This window comes from Nannospalax galili, unplaced genomic scaffold (genome assembly GCF_000622305.1).
Source record: "Nannospalax galili isolate Female #2095 unplaced genomic scaffold, S.galili_v1.0 scaffold490, whole genome shotgun sequence".
NCBI classification, from domain to species: Eukaryota; Metazoa; Chordata; class Mammalia; order Rodentia; family Spalacidae; genus Nannospalax; species Nannospalax galili.
The window spans coordinates 2548033-2566554 of NW_008329666.1; the positions used below are offsets into that span (position 1 = coordinate 2548033).

Here is an 18522-nt window from a genome sequence, read left to right on the forward strand (position 1 = left end):
TTTAAGGATACTTTTTTGGCAGGAGCTGTTAAAAAGTTCAAGTTCCTTGTATGCCTGAGTAGTAAGCTGAGAGAGCTACAGTTGCATTTGTTATGATAAATTCACTTAAAATTGTTTTTTCTGCAAACACATAATTTTTCAGCTCATACCTACTAAAATGACTTCTTCTTGAGCTGTGCTCTTAATTTTTCTGAAATAATTAGGAAGGTGCAAATTGAAAAATAGTTTTACTTCACATTAATTTGTAAGGAGTTGACAGAAATGAAGCAGCACTTTCCTCCAAAGTCCTTTGCTCTGCTTCCACCTTCCTCGTTAAAGTAGGTACTTTGTGTGTCTATTTTTAAATTTCATTATTGGTTTATGAGTTGTGCCATGCTAACTAGATTGTAAGGCATTATTTTCTGAGGCTTGAAGTGTGATCTTACCACTCAAATAAGTCATCATTTAGCTTTGACAAAAACTTTGTTTTCCCTTCCTCCCCATTCATTTTCCAGAAGCCTCTCCCCAGGTGAGGCTAAGGTGTCTTGGCACATAGTATCAGTCTAAATCCATTTGACATTGTTTATGTCACTTGGTATCCTCATTATCAGGGAAGTCTGTTAGCTATTTACTACGAATTATACTTCTGGCTAAACTTCCCGTGTCTTATTTCTGAAAGCAGATTTAAATTTTATGGTGAGTAAAATGCTTCTGTGTTTGAGAGCAATTTTTAAAATTTTTTAAATTTTATGTGTATGAGTGTTATGCCTGCATGTATGTAAGTGCATCTGTGTCGTGCAGTGCCCATGGAGCACAGAAGAGGGCATTGGATTCCCTGGAACTGGAGTTATGAATGGTCGTTGACTGCCATATGTTGCTTGGATTCAAACCCTGGTCTTCTGCAAGAACAGTCAGTGCTCTTAACCTCGGAGTCATCTCTCCAGCCCCTTGGGAGCAATTTTTCATACAATTCTGACAGATTGTTTTTATGTTAAGCCTCTGAAGCAAGTCAGAAGAAATGACAGGAGAAGAGATGCTTTGATGTTTACATTGTGCTTTCTTCCTGTGCTTTGTGGTGGAGACCCCTTCTTCTTTGCTTTATCCTCACTTTGTAACCTGTGCAATTGTGTGAGAGTTCAATGATATCTAAGTGAAAATGAGACCAGTAATTAAATGATATATTAGTATTATTGTTATGTAAGTCCAATAGGTGTAGGGTTTATGTAAGCTCTTGACAGCCTGCTTTTGATGGGGTAGGTTTCATATATAGTAAATTGGCCCTTTTATGGATTAACTGAAGCTTTTCTTTTTCTTCCTTTTATTCTGTCAAGCCTGTCTGGGTGAGAAACAGCATGCGGTTATAGAAAATGTATAGCAATAGCAAGTAGTGATGAGAAAGAATCCATAATGGATACACACACATTGCTGGAATATTTCCCAAGTACTTTTGGGGGGGGGGGCGGCAGTGAGGTTTCCTTGGCAGAGGCAAAGTGGAACATGTGCTTTTCCATGTGTGAACACTGTGATGTGAAAGGTCCTTTATGACTCACAAAAGCAACCACTTTGAAGCTGGTGTAGCCACAGAGTTTGGGAAATTCACTTTAATAGGTGCACTACAGACTCCTTACATCTGTTTCAAAGATTTGGTTGAGTGTTGGGAATTTGCTTATTCACAAATGGCATAGAACAAGCATTCTGCAATAGATTGTAAGATCCTTTGTTCATTCCTTAGATTTGTGTGTTAAAGCTAACAAGGAAAAGCAAAATTTTAACCAATATTTGCAATGTTCTATATGTACATAATTTGCAGTGGTGACTTTCTTAACTTTGAAACTATGAATGACAGTCTTACTCAGCCCAGTAAAACATTACTGAGTTACCCTTGGGCATATGTTGCTGTATTGAAAGACTTTTTGCTAGGTATTTGTATCCTCTAGCATATTGTTTCTCAATGAGATTTTAGGTTTTGTCCAGTGTTACCCCATGAGATGAACTGATTTTGTATACTTCTAATCTGACTTTATATACTTCTAATCTGACTGACTTTAATGAGTTAGTTTCACTTTTCTAAGGATCTCAGAACTAAAGGACACCAGTAGCACTGCTTCCTATCACTTTCAATAAAGGTCGTTTTTTGTTTTATGTTTTTTTGTTTTTTGTTTTGTTTTGTTTTGTTTTTTACCAGGATTATTTGACTCTGCGAGTTTTCATTTTTTTTTAAATAAATGAATTTATTTTTTTAATTTTTTTTACAATTAAAGTTACAGTTTTAACAATATGCAAAATATTACAGTAATTCAGATTTTTTGGCATAATGATTACAGATTTGATAAATACATTTTATATCTCATAATAGCAATGAGGATTATACAAAAGCTATTAAAACAATTATGAGAATAAATTCTATTGTCACTTAAGTATCTAAAGCTATTTTCCTTTGCGTTCTTCCAGAATGATTTGTTCTTATTCTTTACCTTAATTTGAGGGACTTCAAGAAGATACTTGTTTTGTTTTTTTTTTTTTCATACAGAAGAATTCATTCCAAAGCAATTGGCATTGAGACGTTTTTGCATGCATTTCTAACCCCATGGGACCCCTGAGGAACAGATCCTCTAACGACCTCAAGAGTAAAAACAAATCAGTTTATCTGGTCCAATTGTATGTCCTTAAACACCCAAAAGGGAAGTATAACCAAAGATTAAAGGGGCCAACATAATATCATAAGAGCATACATATATATAACTAAAAGTTACTCGACAAACAGCAAAGCCAGACAGGCGATACCTTCAGTCGAGTTGTTGGCCAGGATAGATAAAGGCTCTTCCAGACAGTAACCCAACATACTACTGGAAAAATGAACAGCAGACCCCAATTCTATCCAAAGGAATACTGACAATGGATTGCCGTAGATGAGGAACAGCTGATCCTCCTGGAACAGGGACCTCTGGCTGACTAGATTTCCCAGAAGGGCAGACAGGGGGGAATGGATGAGGGTGCTGACAACACAGTGGACAGTGACAGAGATGGCAGAGTATGGAGCCTCTAGTGGGAGAGGAAGGCTGTCTATCTGACACGTTTGTATTCATGCTCAGATGCCAAGGAGCTCAGAAGGTGGGCGACTGTGACCAGTGATAGTCATGTATATAGAGTTTTCAATTTTTTAAAGTAATAACATACGATAGCATTTTCATAGGTTGCTTTAGAAAACAAAAGATGAATACTTTATTTTTAGTAGAACCTAACAATTGCATTTCTAAATGACAAAGCAGAAAAATATTATCACAAAACAGGATTAGTGCAGATATATAGCTTAAACTAAAAATCATTTGAAATGTTTCATGGCTACATTTTGTGCTAAATATAAAAATAATTGTGTTTCCCATGTGTGAGCATCAAAAGCTCCAGTTGGAAAACCACGTGGTATAACAAGTAGGTCACTATTGATGGTAAAACATGAGACAGGAAATGTCACCGCTAAGATTAGAGACCCAAGCAATATGTCTCACCATGCTTGCATTGGTCGTGAAAGAAGTGGAGGGGCTCAACAGGATATAACTAACTTTAGCTCAATTTGAAAGTATTAGCAAGATAGCCTTTCAATGTCTTATTCCCATTTGTTTCTGCATAGCTCACTTCTCCAGTTGGGTAAAATAATTGAACAGCTTAGGTTTGCACATTGACAGACCTGTGAGTTCCAATTAAAATGACAGCCATTACATTCTGTGTGCATGGGAAGTAATAATCAGCTGTATATTTTACATGTGTGGATTTGTGTGGTGTTAGACATTGTTAAGGAATAATGGGTTGTGAACAGTTAAAATGAATTCTCTTATAACATCACGTGTCCTTATATTTGAAAGCATGAAGGTCTAGGCACATGGGGAGGGTGGCTTTTAGGGAATCCACTTACCATTTCCTTTTCTTTTGGGTCAATATGAGGAAGATTTAGTATTTATAAGTGGGATTTCTTTTACCACAGGAGATATCTGATTCCTGTTTTTGTAAAAAAAAATTATTTTCATTATTTTTTTTTACATATATGAGTATATTGCCTGCATGATATAAGTGCACCCATGTTAGAAGAGGGCATTGGATCCCCTGGAACTGGAGTCACAGATGGTTGTTAGCTGTCATGTGGGTGCTAGGAATCGAACCTGGGTCCTCTGCAAGAGCAGCCAGTGCTCCTAACCGCTGACCCATCTTTCCAGTCCTAGATACCTGATTTTTGTGACGATACATATATATTCTAATTTTTAGGCAAAAGACTAAGGTGGGGGGACAGTGCTCTCCTGATTTTTCCTGATGAGAGTTAATACCACATTTTGGGGGCTCAAACCAAGACGAAGCCTTAGATTCCGTGCATTGCCGTTCCCTCGTGCTAGACTAAGCAGCTGAATTCATGCCCAAAGAACCTGTGGTTATTTGGATGAGTAGACAGAGGCATGCCATGGTGACTGAATTTGTATCTGTCATTAGAGCCTTATTCATGCACTTCCAGCACAGAGCCCTTCAAAAAATTACCCTGGCTTACTGATTCACCATGCTTTGAGTGGATAGTTTTATTGCTTGACTCTCAGAGGCCTTCCTAGGCTTGTGTTTTCAAAGGTTATGAATGCAGATTGAAACATTCTATTTTGAACTAGGATTATCCCATGTAGGTTACAGCTTTTAAGAAGGCAGTAGAATAGACTGAAAGCTCAATGGAAAAAGTGAGTTTTTTCAATTTATTATTATTAGTTTTTCCTTTCTTTCTTCCTTCCTTCCTTCCTTCCTTCCTTCCTTCCTTCCTTCCTTCCTTCCTTCCTTCCTTTCTTTCTTTCTTTCTTTCTTTCTTTCTTTCTTTCTTTCTTTTCTTTCTTTCTTTCTGTCTTTTTGAGACAGGGTCTCCCTGTAGCCCCAGCTGTCCTGGAATTCACTATATAGACCAGGCTGGCCTTGAACTCACAGAGATCTGTCTGCCTCTGCCTCCCGATCATGGGATTAAAGGCGTGCGCCACCACTCCCGGCCAATTTATTATTTTTTTAATGGTACTAAAATATAAACATGACATAAAATTTACCATCTTCACTGTTTTAAAGCATGGAGTTCAATGATACTAAATACATTTATAATGTGCGACCATTGCCACTATCCATCTCCAGAACTTTTATCTTGTAAAACTGAAAATCTGTGCCCATTTAACAGAAACGTGCTATCCTCTCCTACCCCCTAACAACCAATACTCTCCCTTTTATCTTTTCTTTCTTCCTTTCTTTGTTTTTTGACTCTATGATTTTTGACTACTCCAGCTCATTTTAAGTGAAATCATATGGTATTTGTCTTTTTGTGTGCCTGATTTATTTAACTTAGTATAATGTGCACATTGCTCATGTGTGTTATAATGTACATGAGACTTTTTTCCCCTTTTGAGACTGAATAATAATATTTGTAGTGACAAAAAGTACTTTTTAAATATTTTTTTAAAATTTTAAAGGTATATGTATATGTCTGTAGGGGATATGTGCATGTGACTACAGCTACCTGCAGAGGCCAGAGACATTGGATCCCCTGGAGTTGGAGTTACAGGCAGTTGTGAACCATCTGATATGGGTGCTGGGAACTGAACTTAGGCTCTCTGGAAGAGCAAAGCCATATGCTCTGTTAACCACTAAGCCATGACTCTAGCATGCCCTCTCTTTTTAAGAGCCATTAAATTTTTGACAGTATTGTTAGTCTATATTCCTTCCGGCAACTTATAAAAGAATCCAGAGCTTCATGCCTGATCCAGGGAGAGACTGTTGGGGAAAAGTTGGGAAGTACAGTCCTCACAGGTATCCATTCAGAATGAAAATTCTGCAAGTTGCTTCCGATTGGCAGTAAGAGGTCAGCTGGGTTCTGATTGGAGAAAACACAGGCAGTATGACAATTGATGCTACTATTGGTCCTGGTCCTCTTTGTGTGCCTGTTGTCGGCCACCATAGAGCAACGGGACTGTGAGCTCTAAGCTTAGTTCACTGGATAGGCCTCTGTCTCAGAACATGACCCGACAGAGGTTGTTGGAAACCTCCTGGAAAAGATCTAGGAGTGTCTGAAAGACATTTTTGCTTTGAAATGGAAGTTTAGATTTTGGCTCCTCTTTCTCATTTCAAGAATGTATAAATAGCTAATAAATATTTAAATCTTTATGTGCCTTGTACAACCCCTTTCCATCTTACAAGATTGGTTGCCTGTTTTCAGATTCTGTTACGGAATTTCTGTTTAAAGTTGGTGTAAATAACTAGATGATTAGGTCTCCTATTGTGCTTTGACCCCAGTCAGAACTCTGACACCTGGCCCTGCCTCTGCCTCTGCCTCTGACTGCAGGTGATGTAGAAAATCACCAGACTCATTTCCAGGCCTGATGCTTTCTTTCTGGGAAAGGAACAAAAATTGGAATCGTTTCTATGGACTTGTTCTGGTGTTAACATCATCTCTTTAGCCTATTTGTTGACTTCCTTTTTGTAGTTAGAAAGCTGTAAAATTGGTATCTTGTTAAGTGAGTTAATTGTAAGGGCAATACTAAGTGGGTTACTGGCTAGTTGCTTAAATTGCCATTTGGGCTCTTTATTTCACCAGTGTTGCATTGGAGAGCCCAATTAAATGTGTGTGATCACAAAATTTAAGCAAGAATAGCCAGTATGTTTCAAAATTCAATGCCAGAAGAAGCCAGACCTAGCGACCTTTTGATTTAGTGGCGTGGGTGGAGTTGGTGGTATGTGGAAGGATTTGGTTTCGTGGGAAGATAAAGGGGGGAATACAATATGCAAACATGTAACGGGAACCCAGTGAGGATTCAAGACTTGGTGGCTTCTGTCCCTTTATGTATGAAATACAATACCAGTGCTTATAAACCTATTTACAAGGTAAGAGAGGTACAAACAGAAATGTCACGAGTGCCATCTTACCACTTTTCTAACAACTTAATGGACAGGGTATTTTAGCTTTAAAAGAGATACAGCTTCTTAATTATTTGCTTATTGTAGCCTTGGATAAACAATATTGATAGAATCTCTGAAATAACAGAAATCAACCTAGATTTGATTTTTTCTTACCATTTTTCTTTTTGTTAAGAAGACCTTTTTCAAAGAAATCCTGAAAGGCAGCTGTATTATGTACAGCTGTATTATGTTCCACTTTTCCAACAAACATAGCTTTTGTGAAGGCTGCTGGTTAGGAGAGCAGTTAACCCCTTGACGGAACAAGATGCTTGCAAATTTCTGAGAGTTCTCTAGGACAAGAGAGAAGTCAGTCTTAATGGAGGAAATGTTGCCAGGCAGATGCTGGATCTTTTGATCTTGGTCTTTGTTTTAAAACCTACTGTACTACTGTGCTAGTATCTTAAGAAATGTTGTGGTGGGTAACCAGATGTAGCTGCTATAGAAATAATTTCTCCTAAATGTGTATAACTGTCCTTTCTTGGTGACCATGTTGTCTGGCTTCTCCCTAGCATTTGGTTGTGTTACTGCTGCCTGTGGCAGTCCACACTGGACTTCTGGGTTGCTGCCCCCAGGATTGGCACACGTGGAAAGCCATGTTCAAGCAAATAATCCAGGTGATGAAGACTCTAAATTTAGAAAACTTTTACTCTCCTCATAATAAAATGCAGTTTATTTCTTCTTCCCACACAAAGTAGAGCTGTCCAGAAGAACAGCTGTGAGAACATGTGACCCCCATCACATCCCTCCACTTGGAGCTGTTCAGGCTTCCAAATGCAATTTGTGTGTGCTGAATGGACTTTCCTTTGAGATAGTCTGCTTGACATTACCCAGCTCTTCTTCCAACCCTGAGTGGATTCACCCAGACTCCCAGAGTAGATTCACTCTTCTAAGTCACCTCAGGAGTCACTCACCCAATACCCTCAGGAGACTTCTGAAGGGAGGGCTTCTCTGGAGCCACAGAGAAAGAAATGTTTAGAGCTTACCCAGGAATTCTTTAAGCAGCCAAAAAATTGAGTGCCAATGCCCTTCTAGCACAGGGCCAATTGTTTTTGTTTGTTTGTTTGTTTGTTTTTTGTTTAATTTGAGAGTTGGAAATGGCATCAGAGATAACCTAGACTCAAGTTTCCAGAGGAGAGTTTGCAGGTTAACCTCTGGATGTATAAAAAGAAAATAATGGCACTTCAATTCATTTTCATTTATTTAACATTTATTTAGTGTGTTTGTGTGTATGTGCATGTGTGCATGTGCAGTGTGCATGCCATAATTTGTGTGTGGAGGTCAGAGGACAACTTGTAGGTTATCTATTTCCACTATGTGGGCTCTAGAGATCAAACTCAGATTATCAGACTTGGTGGCAAGTGCCTTTACCCACTGTGCCATCTCACTGGCCCTCAATTCATTTTTATTCCCCCAAAATAATAAAAATTTTAAGTTATATATATATATATATGTATATGAATTGGCATTTGAACCTTCTCTATTTTTTTTATTTTTTTATGTGTATGAGTGTTATGCCTGCATGTGTATAAGTGCACCCATGTCATGCAGAGCCTGAGGAGGACAGAAGAGGGCATTGGATCACCTGGTACTGGAGTTATAGTTGTTAGCTGCCATGTGGGTGCTGAGATCCAAACCTGGGTCTTCTTCAAGAATAGCCAGTGCTCTTAGCTGATGAGCCATCTCTCCAGCCATAATCAACATTTTACTAATTAAATTACCCAAGAGTTTTCTTTTAAATGCCAATGAAGAGCCTGGAGGGATGGCTTAGTGGGATTGCTCAAAAGAAAAGACTCTCCCTTTCCTCCATACTGGCATTTGAACCTTCTCTATACTGTTAAGTGAAGTAGAAGAGGTGTTTTATGGGAATGTTTCCCTTGACATGCAGGTCTCAATTGTTTACAGAATTCCCCACTAGATTTATATGACCCACTTAAGTTAATTCATAGACTATTAGTTATTTTCAACTGTAAACCCAACAACAACAGCTTTAAAAGAATTCTATCAAATAATAAAAACAAATACAAAATATAATTGAGGATACTGCCGTTCGTGCAGGCATGCAGCAGTAAGCAATGCAGACGTGGGTGAACATTCCTTCTAAGGTAAGCTGCTTGTTGGTCCAATGATTAACCAAAGATAACAATCCAACCATGTTTTATAAGTTCGTCCCCCATCTCAAAACTGACATAATTGACTGAAATATATATTTATATCTACTATCATTAAGAATGAGCATGTTCAAATGAAGTAGGAACTTTGAGAATTTTCTTAGTGATGATTTTTTTAATATATAATGCTTCATTCAGGAAATAATTTTTGGCTTTTTTCTTTTTCTTTTTCCTATTTTATTAGTGGTGGTGCTGTGGATGAAGCCCTGGGCCTTGAGCATGTTAAACACATGCCCTATCACTAAGCTACATCCCCAAAGCATTACAATGAATCCTTTTTTTAAAATTTGTATTTATTTCCTTATTTTTCTATTTTATGTGTATGAGTATTATGCCTGCATGTATGTAAGTCCACCACAATCATGTAATACCCATGGAAGCCAGAAGAGAGATTGGATTCACACAGAACTAGAGTTACAGACAATTGTTAACTGCCATGTGGGTGCTGGGAACCAAACCCAGGTCCTGTGCAAAAGCAGCCAGTGCTCTTAACTGCTGAGCCATCTCTTCAACCTCTACAATGAATCTTAGTAAAATTTTGTTAAACTAAATGATGTTCTTGAATCTTCCTTTGATGCTTTTTTATTTACACACGAAAGCAGAGAAAGTCCCCATCGTTTGGCAACATTTGTTCTGCCTCCTTTCTTGTCCTTCCTCCTTCTTCTTTTTCTAAAACAAGAGAAGATAATATGTTGGAAAAATATTATCTAAAATGAGTTTCTTTGTCAGAAAATGCTACTGAAGGAATTAGAGAAGACAGTGTTGAAATCCTGAAGAAGCAAGTTCTGTGTGAGAATAGATCATGCGTGAAGGGACATGTGGAAAATGTTAGCACTAACTTATGGTACTTGCTAGTTTTTGCCTCACTGATGAAATATGCTAAGAGCTTCTTTTTGGTGAGCCATCACTGAAGAAGATTTCCTCACCATCTATGAAAAATGTTTAAAAAAGAAAAAACAAACAAACTGAGTACTGCTTCTTAAGAAGCAGCTGCTTCTTTGGGAAGATCCAGGGGTAAAGTTACAGATCAGCGTGTGCACTGTGTCACTACTGAGCAGCTAGTGCAGCCGAGATGTCAAAAACAGAACATTGTAGGGTGTTACTACTGAGGTTAATTTTATAAAACAAAGCTTTCGTATGCTGTGTGAGAAGCCTTATAAGTCCTTGTGTTAGGACAAGTTGAAGCCAGGCCATGAAAATCTTTTGTACCTCACAGAGATTTCCTGATTATTTTCTTGAAAAATCTTTAAGAGTTGTCAAACTTACAGATAAGTTATATTCATTTTTCTTTTATTAAAAATAAAGTGTCCCATATTTTGTTAACCAATTTTGTGATAATACAAAATTTATGTGTGATTTTTTTATTGTTTAGAACTATCATTACCATTAAAACTCAAATATTATAAACTTAGAACTACACTTCTAAATTGATATGTCACAAGTAAATTAAATGCAGATTTTCAAATGTATTAAAGCACATTCAGTCACATTCCTCTTGATAAAATAATGATTTAATGTGATAAAAGGTTTTATACTCAGCTATAGTTAAATAAGTACTTTAAAGTATTGTTTATTTGTAATTCTCATCTTTAGCACAGTATGCATATCCGTACATGAACATGGCATGCATGTTCCAAAGGTTTTCAGTGTTGAGATTCATGATCCAATCATTTTGAAGACTACTGATCTGACTTAGGCTAAAGGTACTTAAACTTATAGGGGCAGGAAACAATCACCAACTATTTTGAATCAATAAAAGATTATATGTATACATATATCTTCTTATAAAAATTATATACATATTCTGTGAAATAAAATTTCTCCCAGAATTTCGTAGTGATAGCTGTTGACATTCACTCCACTTAACCCACCTGTAGAGGGTATTGATGTCCTGAGGGTTTAGGTGCCTTACTCTGGGTCAGACAGTGACATAAACTGATCTTTCAATAAAGCATACGTGTAATTGCAAGTTTGGGTCTGGTTGCCAAGGATGCAAATATAAGAACAGAAGTCTTTCAGAGCCCCCACCCTTGAAGTTGACAAGACTATGGAGAGCTCCAGTATTCAACAAATATTCATTAATATAATTTGTGTTTATATGAAACTTGTTTATCACTTGACCAACATCAGCTGACACCAATTGTATGCGAGCTTTATGCTGAACTCCCTGGGACACGGAAATGATAAGGCTCCCCTAGAGAAAGTCAGGTCCTAATTACTTGCATCTATTGCTTTTTCTAATACACCTTTTATATCACTGAGTTTTGTGGCTCTTCTCACTGGGGTTTTGCAGCTCTGATCCTAAATGATGTATTAGTAAAGAGAGGTAAAGCTGAGGGTCATAGCCCTTCCTATTTCTGAGCAACTCAAAGCTCTCTCTCTTTGGGTTTATGTGCATTCGCATATTTTTTTGCCTGTGGGATAAGGAGCTGAACCTTAGATAAATTGGCAGATGGAAGAAAACAGAGTACTAAAATAAGTATAGAATTTTATAAGCTTCATGATCCTCTTCCCCAAAGGCCTAAATCTGTAACAATGTAGTAGAACAAATGCCTACTGAGTCTGAATTTATTACTGTTTTTAAAAGAAATGACAAGATTAAAATAAATTAAAATTTTTTGTCCTGGTCATCAGTTGGTAGTATTCCTGAAGGTGATATAAAGTCTTTCCTGCAACTATTGGGTTCTGTGTAGGGACTAAAAATAAACAGAGAAGTATGGGGAAATGGGCAAACATTATTGATCTGTGTTAGGACTGTTCCTGCTTTAATGTCTGCAAAAGGCACAGCGCTGTTTTGAAACCTATTTATAGACAGCAGATATTCTCTACTATATATAGATGATAAAATCCAGATGGGTCCTCAGGTAAATGTGGGGTTATACTAGGAAGTAGAACTGAAGGGATCTCCTTTAAAAGCAATGAAGAGGGCTTATCCATGATGATTCTATGGAACAGTTGGGAACCTTGTTGGTGGACATGCTTCCCCTCCCCCATTGTGTGCCACCTCCAGTTGGAGTTTGCCTTTCTAGCTGCCTGCCCCACTTCCCCTCAACCACCCCTGTCCTGGGAGGGAAGGCTAAAACCAACCCGGGTACCTCCAAGAGCCCTCTGCCCTTAATCTTTGTACTAAATTTGAATTCTCCACTGGCATTTACCACCATTCATAGGCACACGTGTGTGTAAATGTGTGCATGACACATTTGTGAAAACCTGTGTACAAATGTAATGTTTTTGTAGGATCCTCTGTTGACATTTAATTCTCCATCCGTTTTTGTCAATAGTTATCATTTTTTCCTACTCTCCTGCTCCTAGGGCTTGTTTACTTCTCCAGTATGTCTAAATCCTTATTCTTCCAGTTTCCCCACTCACCAAGCTGCCACCTCTGGGACTTTTTTTTTTTTTTCTTTTATTCCAATTCTCCATTCAATTCAACAAGCGTTTTGTGAATGCTAGGCACCTGCTAGGATTTGGGACTAAAGAGATAAATAAGACGGAATCTCTGTTCCCGAGTTGCTCAGTCTCGTGGGACTGGCAGTCATTGTTCTGATCTCTTCTCTACTATGCTTATCGATTGCTCCCTCCAGGCAGTTTCTGCAGCGCACTCCATTGTAGCAACAGCTAGGCACTGGCCCAGTGGAAGTTGATTCTGTCTTAAGCTCCTGGTAATGTCTGATTTATGAACTGGGTTTTAGAAAGGGGCTCACCCAGTCTCAACAATGGTACAAGTAGTCATAGAATTCTATGCAGGCTAAAAATGCCACAGGGAGGTTAATGGGCCTAGCCACCTTTTGAACACCTACAGTGATTCTGTTTTACCTGAAGGTAAAGTTGTCCAGCCTCCAGAAAATGGTTTCTTGACCCAGTTCCCTCTCTGATATGATCATTTTAGTGCTGATGCAGCACTGGAATACTGAAATAACTAACATCTTTATATTCGTTACAGAAAACAACAGACCTGGATAACCATAGTGATAGTGAAATTGCTTTCATGTCTGTGCCCATCTCTTCTGTTTAAACATTATATATATGTATGTGTTATAAGTTTCTCCACCCATACGAATATAACAAGCATCTTTTTTTTTCAGTAAGAGAGCCACCAAGAATAGGGACATGTAGGTACACCATTCATAGTCACAAAACTATGCCAGTTGTATGTAGGCCAGGCTTAATTGGTGAGGAAGGAACTGGAAAACAAACATTTAAATATAACTCTCATCTCTATTGCTTAGTCTTCTGATAAACACCAGACAAATGGCATTAGAGCTGAGCTAATGCAAGATCTTTCCTCTCACAGGCCATGTGGTATGGCTGGAATTCTTAACTGGTTTCATCACTTGTGATAGAGTTAACAACTTCCTGGTTGCTGGGTTCGTTTCTCAGCTTCATTCTTTAAACTCTCTTGTGCCATGTCATTCTTCATTAAGTCTATTCAGTTCATCCTCAATTTTCCCATTTCTCATTCTGAATCCTCTGGAATGTGTCGCCATGTGTAGCGTCCATTCTGTAGTGTTCTAAATGGCTTACATCCAACTGATTACAGCTGTCTTCCTTGAGTTGTGTATAAAAGAATTTATTCTTGCCTTTTCAAAATGTGGTGGTGCTGTGAGATCACCAGCTCTAGCACATCCAGATCACCCCCTTGTCCTCATGTTATATACATTGTGCCCAGCACTCAATGACATATTTGCCGGGACCAACTTCACTATGACTTGTTTTCATTTTTCTGAACACTCCAATGGTGGGTTGCTGTAAGAATATATTATACAGTGACAGAGGTTGAAGCAAAGCAGCCAATGTGCTTCCTGCAGTAGCTCAGATAAGGCTTGATTTGGTTTTGGTAAAGTGACAGTAGCAGTAATGAAGAGAAATTATTTCAATGTAACAGAACAAACAAGGCTTAGCAATGAGTGGCATCAAGAATAGAAAGAGGATGCCAGGCGTGGTGGCGCATGTCTTTAATTACAGCACTTGGGAGGCAGAGGCAGGCGGATCTCTGTGAGTTCAAGGCCAGCCTGGTCTACATAGTGTGTTCCAGGCCAATTAGGGCTGCAGGGAGACCCTTTCTCAAAAAGACAAAAAAAAAAAAAATAGAAAGAGGGCTGGAGAGATAGCTCTGAGGTTGAGAGCACTGGCTGCTCTGCAGAAGACCTGACTTCAATTCCCAGCACCCATCTGGTGGCTAACAACAATCCATAACTCTAGTTCCAGAAGATCAGAGGCCACTCTCTGACCTTCGTGGGCATTGCATACACATGGCATATTTACATTCATGCAGGCAAAGTACTCATACACATTAAATAAAAATAGATAAATAATTTAAAAAGAAATATATATATATAACAACCCAAAAGTTTTAGGCCTGAGTGACTAGATGTGTAATGGTACCATGGGAGAGAGACAGGTTTTGTGAGTGTAATCTAGATTTATCAGTCATGTTGTTGTAGCATTTTATGAATAGCAGTAAAGTTCAGTTCTATATATAATTAGGGTCAGAAGACTTTGACTACACTATCTGAACAAGAAGAAGTATAGTCTTTCTAACCCATTATTGTAAGAAGACAAGAATAAAACTGAATTACCAAATGTTTGCTTGCCTTATCAAATATTGAAAGACCCCTGGGAACCTTTGCTTGCTTTAGTGGGTCTATAGAGTGAATCGTTTCAGCTGCATCTGCGTCTCCTTCAGCCCTTCTGTTGTTCCTTCCAGTGTGAGATTTGAGGCTATTAAGTTTATCTGGGAGTCCAAGGATCATTGAGGGACCTGAGATCCTTTGTATCTGCTGTCAGCTCACTCAGTGACCAATTCACCTAACCACCTCAGATCCACTGAACTCTGCAGTCTAGATCTGATCTCTCATGTTGCTTTGGGCCCTAAAGTTCTTCTAGCAACAAGAAGCAGAGTGTGAAAAGAAGCATGGTGGGGGGTTGGGGTTTGTCTAGAAAACATGTTCTGTTGTAGCTACAGAGAAAGGAAGATTGGTGAAGGAGTTATACTAAAGAAGCGGGGGATGGAAATAGCACAATCCAGGTTGCTTAAATAATGTTAAGGGTCCCTTTCAATTCACTAGTGAGAATTTGACTGAAGATTATAAATATTAAAATATATGTAACAACCCTTTGAAAACTGAAGCTTAATGTGCTAAGGTATTATTACTCTTTTGCTTTGTTTCTCCATGATTTGGTTTTGATGGGGGAAGCAGAATATCTGAGCACGAAGAAGTGTTACTGAACCCCAGTAATAGCTGAGTGCTCTAGGGATGACAGTGCCATATTTGTTGTTCAGTTTTAGGAGTCTTATAATAATAGATGTCCAGTATATTTGTTGAACAAATAAGTTATGTGATTTATAAGTAGTTGACCACATGGAAACAAATAACATGTTTCAAAATGAGATCTTTCTTTGAGGCCACCCTGAAGAGGCCAGATACCAGAGTACTAAGAACAGGATAAGCTGAGAAACCTTGCTGGAGGGTTACTGCTAGATGGGCTGGTGTAACTGTCATGGAGGTCAGGTACATTTATGCCCAGGAATAGACCACTGTGGACCACATCTGAATGTCAGGAAGAGAGTAGGCTAGGAGAAAAAGCATGAAATATGAAACTCAGAAGTATAAGATACAGGCAGGTCCTTCAGGACTTTCAACATACTCCATGTGCCTAAGGAGCAGACTGCCCAGGAAGCCATACTGGGATGGCTGGCGCTAACAGACTTACTAAAAGCTGGTTGGGGCATATGTGCCATACAAATGGGCATTGTATAAGAGAAAAAGAAGTCTATCATCTGGGAAAAGAGAGAAAAAGGACATGTTTTCGGCATCTACATTAAATAAGAACTTCTTTTTTAAAAAAATTATTTATTTAATAACCACATACTTAGAAGAAGCATTTCATTACAACAGCATTGACACATTCAATAACAATTTTCTGAGCTAAGATGCATCTTTTTCAAAATTGGCTGTAAATTTTTAGGTTTATAGCTGAATTATTACAGTTTAAAATTTTTGTACTCAGTATAAACCCTATAAGACATAAAATTAAATGAGGTTTTAACCTTTATAAAAGGTCTCCATTTCATTATTAAAAAACACAGTTTCATACAGAAAACTTCACTTATGAAGTTGACAATATCTTATGTTGTTACCCAGCTTACAGACCTGCCAGTATTTTGGGATCAATACGAAAAGTCCTGTTGTTTTGCTGTCTTAGTATTCGTTGAAGGATTATTTGGGAGGCAGACCTGAAAAACAGTTATGTAGAAAGCACAGGATGCTGCCTCTCCTTGAGGGACTTGTGAGAGGGACCTTTGAGGATCCCATGGATTTGGGGCATATATGCTTTTGTCCTGTCTTGTGGCATGTGCTATATTCCCCCACTTCTCTATCACAGTTTTTTCACTCTACTGTTGTATTATTGTGTGTATAGGATGTATATGTGTGGTCACCATGGCACATGTGTGGACAACTTTTGGGAGTCAGTTCTCTCCTTCTCACGTGGGATCCAGGGCTCAAACCTGGGTTGTCAAGCTTGGTGACAAGTGATTTTACCTGCTGAACCATCTCACCAAGCCAGTTTTTCTCTGTAATCCATCACTTAGGACTTTGTTAGGTAGTATCTGTGGATCTTTGGGGGCTTTTTCCTTTATGCCAGAATCTTTATAGCCTCTCAATTTGTTATGACATGGCCTAGGGATTGACAGGGAGGAAGTGGTACAGGGAGAGACTTCTGTCATTTACCTTTTTACTTACTTGTCACCTATGTGCTGTTTTGTCTTTTGTTTGCATTTCCCTACATGAGTATAAAAACCCTCCAAAGCTTGAACAAGGGGTCTGACTCCTTTTATTTGTGGGGTCAGTGATGCTAGCGTCAAATTAAACTTCCTCTTCTCACCTGAAAAAAAAAAAGATGACTTTTGAGCTGGAGAGATGGCTCAGTGGTTAAGAGCAATGGCTGCTCTTGCAGAGGACCGGGGCTCGATTCCCAGCATCCACATGATGGCTAACAACCATCTATAACTCCAGTTCCAGGGGAATTCAGTGCTCTCTTCTGATCTCAGGCATTGCACAACACAGGTACACTTATACACTTGTAGGCAATACACTCATATATAAAATAAAAATAAATAAGGCCGGGCATGGTGGCATATGCCTTTAATCCCAGCACTCAGGAGGCAGAGGCAGGAGGATCTCTCTGAGTTCAAAGCCAGCCTGGTCTACATAGTGAGCTCCAGGCCAGCTGGGGCTACAGGGAGACCCTGTCTCAAAAAGACAATAAAGTAAAACAAAATAAACTAAATATTTTTTTTAAAGATGACTTTCTCAGGTTGATATCCATAGAAATTATCTGAATTGTCCCCCTCCTGGGTTGGATTTTAAAGCATTTGCATGGGCCCCTTTCCCTCACTTTCCCTGTTCTGGACTGTCTTCCACTCCTTCTCCCTGCCTGCTCTACCCAATGTGAGAAAGTACATTTGTGATCATTTCTTACCTGATGGCTTCTGTGTGTAGCCTGAGCCATGAAATGTTGAATGTTTACATGGCATTTGCTGAGAGCCAAGTCAAGAAACAAGCATGTTGGCGAGAGGCCAAATGCCCATTGAGTATAGCTTCTCCAATTTCACTGTTGTTCCTAGCTGGGGCACAGTCTCCAAGCTGTGCTAAGCCAAAGTGTGGTTTACTTTATTCTTAGCTCCCGGAGCAGAAGTCTGGCCCACTGTAAGTCAGTACTTGCTGCTTTCTGATCAGCAGATGGGCCTGGTTGGCTCCAGGTTATGGGGCTCACAGGCTGACACACAAGCCACATAGATGCTGCTGATTTATATTTCACCGATCCCTCCCTTCCCCTGTGGTTGGGGTTTTCTAATTGATTCTGTGACCTACACGAAATTAAAGGGAAAAAAAAATCCACCAAGACCTAAGATTGCCCATGCTGTGAGATACATTATTTCTCACTCTTGAAAAGGTTGTTTTATGATTCCAGCTAGGGGAGTTTTGAAGAATAGGATAATACTCCTTTTTCCCTCTTAATATTTCTTCAGTTGCTCTTAGACTACCCTGTAGCCTCCAGTGGTTTCTATAATCAAAGTGCTTCAATTCCTTCTTCCTGTGAGAGAAAATCAGCAGATTATTTTTATGATCATTTGCCAAATGTATTTCTTAGTGATAGTGATACTATAGTCAACCTAATTCCCCAAGAGTCAAGCTTAGGCTTCCAAGCCTAGGTCACCTAAATGTGACAAACAGACAAAGGAATTATAGCTGACCTAACAGAATTTCTCAAGAGAGAAAGAGGGAAGAGATTTGGGGGTTGGGGAGGATAATCTTAACCAAAAATAAAGTATCCAGTCAACTTGAAGTAAAGTGGAATTAGAAAGATGAATAGGTTATTTATTTGTATTTATTTATTTATTTATTTATTTATT

The 18522-nt window shown here is 38.7% G+C and overlaps 1 protein-coding gene and 1 pseudogene across 1 annotated transcript in view; both read left to right on the forward strand.

Annotated features, from left to right (window-relative positions):
- March3 (membrane associated ring-CH-type finger 3) overlaps positions 1-18522 on the forward strand; it is a 176124-nt gene that overhangs the window by 12547 nt on the left and 145055 nt on the right. The gene's annotated exons all lie outside the window — the stretch shown is intronic.
- The window catches only part of LOC115071695, a 12526-nt pseudogene continuing 3012 nt past the window's right edge, over positions 9009-18522 (forward strand).